The 2,500-nt window shown below is 41.4% G+C and overlaps 1 long non-coding RNA gene across 1 annotated transcript in view; it reads right to left on the bottom strand.

The window, feature by feature from the left end:
• Positions 1-1,683: 1,683 nt before the first annotated feature.
• LOC135109169 (uncharacterized) overlaps positions 1,684-2,500 on the bottom strand; it is a 159,210-nt gene continuing 158,393 nt past the window's right edge. The window contains exon 4 of the long non-coding RNA XR_010272601.1: positions 1,684-1,790. This is a non-coding gene — a long non-coding RNA (uncharacterized LOC135109169). The remainder of the gene's footprint in view (positions 1,791-2,500) is intronic.

Here is a 2,500-nt window from a genome sequence, read left to right as displayed (position 1 = left end):
ATGAATCCCTAGTTCCATTAAGCCTAAAAACAACATAAGGGCAAGAAATATTACGTTTACTTTACAGAGAGGAAGTGAAATATGGAAATTAATCTGCTGGATCTCCCGCCAGGAGGCATGATGCATGACGGGCTAATATTTGCATGGTGTACTTACTTTATCTTATGCTCCGCCCCGCCAGGCCTGCAGCGTGACGCACTAGAGGCGTTTCCTCAAGCTGGATAATCGCCGCCGATGAAAAATGAAGGTCTGCGGAGGGAAATTTAACGCGGTATCATTTTTCCTTAAAGCGGAGGCGAAACTTGCTTGTAATCTGGAAGCTGTGGTGGGGGAAGGTCTTTCGTTTTCTGTGCAGGCGAGGATCTGACGGCCACAGAAGCCACACGCGGAGGTTTCACAATGAAGCAAGAGCGACTAATGACTGAGTAAAGAGGAACAGCGAACTTGTTTCCCCGCCGGTTACCGAAAGCGTGACCCGTGTTCTTAGAAGCTTAGATCCTTTACCTGAACACTTAACTGGATCTAGTGTCAGTTATTATGATTTTTAAGAGATGATTCAGTAGTTTTAACAAGGATCCTGCGTCAGTGAGGAAAGCTAGCCATTAGAGCCAAATAGTTTTACCATTACCACTTTTAAATGAATACTGTGCTCGTTATAGGAATTTTAAAGATGATTCACTATTTCAACAAGAACTCTGCGTAGCCACTGAGGGTAAAAAAAAAAAAAAACACACAAAGAGAACCTAATTAATCATCACCGTGACCTTAAACAATAGTCCTGATGAGCAAGCGAAGTGTTTAAGAATGCAGGTTCCTGAACAACGCTGTGAGTAATGAGAGATGAGTCAGCCCGCCGCACGTCATTATAATGCCTATTCTTCTTTTCTTCTTCCACACTTCCTCTCCGCCTCTCCTTTCATGCCACCCTTCCTAATGCTTACACGCTCATTGCCACGCTCTGCACCTGCTGGAGATGTGGCGTGACGTGTGAGTCTGTATGTTTGTGTGAGTCTGCCTGTGTGTCTGTGGGTGCATGTGGGTGTGTGTGCTTGACGGAAATAACGAGGTGCCAAAGAAACATACATCTGATAAGTTTGCCGCTACAAGTTTGACTGACTGGTGTTGGGTTCGAGTGAGTTTCTGTCTACGTGAAGGTTGTTAGTTGACTTCCCATCTTCGCCCAGTGCTTGTCGAGGCTGACAATGCTAGCCAATAGAGACGAGTGCTGAACGAGGAGTGTATGATGATGATGATGATGATGATGATGATGATGATGATGATGATGATGATGATATTGCTGCTTCTGATAGTTTTCTTTTTCTTTTTTTTGGGGGGAATAAAGAAGAAAGTAGTTTTTATTTCTTTTCCTGAATTTGCTTTTGCTTTTTCTCTTCCTCCTTTGTGCATAAAAACAATACTACACTACAGCTACTTCTACTACTAGTTCTACTACTACTACTACTACTACTACTACTACTACTACTACTACTACTACTACTACTACTACTACTACTACTAATAATAATAATAATAATAATAATAATAATAATATCAATAATATCGCAACACAGTCTTAAACAATCACCTTTTAAAAGATTACAGTTGCTTTACTAATGAAAGTCGCACATTATAAGCACTTTCATACCTGCTTAGCGTCCCCTGGAGATGAATGGAGAGCAGAGCGATCCTGGTGAGCTCCCGTAATGGACTTAAAGGTAAAGGGTGTGAGGATGTGGTGGTGGTGGTGGTGGTGGTGGTGGTGGTGGTGGTGGTGGTGGCGGCGCACTGAGCTGTAAAGGGGACAGTGAGGGAAACAGAGAGAACAAGAGATGAAGAACAAGAGACGCAGTATTACATATATTATTGACAAGTAAAAGGACTGGTTGATGAAACAAACAGTTGCGCATTTCTGGCTTTTTTTTTAATAAAGCAACATAACAAAGCGTGCAATCAGTCAAGGATGGAAAAGGAGTCGGAATATTACGTTAAGGGAAATGCATGACTGAACTGTAATTTCTACGATGAAAAGTTGCATTACAGTCGTCGCTGTTCAGTGTTTATCAAGGGAAGTGCAATAATTCAGTCTCAGCATTCAACAGTTAACGAGTCTTTGCCTGTGTGTGTGTGTGTGTGTGTGTGTGTGTGTGTGTGTGTGTGTGTGTGTGTGTGTGTGTGTGTGTGTGTGTGTGTGTGTGTGTGTGTGTGTGTGTGTGTGTGTGTGTGTGTGTGTGTGTGTGTGTGTACGATGTGGTTACCTTTCAGAGTATAAAAAAAAATAAAAGCAAAAATTATACATCTCAAACAAGGAATGAAGGAATAAACTTACGGTGTCTGCAAAGATAAAGACATAATACACATCTTACATCCACTTCACACTCGACAATAAGCGAATCTTTGCATCTGTGTATGTATGATATGGTTACCTTTAAGATGAATTATAAGAAAAAGGATAGCAAAAACGGTACATATCTAACTGAGAACATAAGAATAAAGTTACGAT

This window comes from Scylla paramamosain, chromosome 18 (assembly GCF_035594125.1).
Source record: "Scylla paramamosain isolate STU-SP2022 chromosome 18, ASM3559412v1, whole genome shotgun sequence".
Lineage (NCBI taxonomy): Eukaryota > Metazoa > Arthropoda > Malacostraca > Decapoda > Portunidae > Scylla > Scylla paramamosain.
This window is presented reverse-complemented; position numbering and strand designations above follow the sequence as displayed.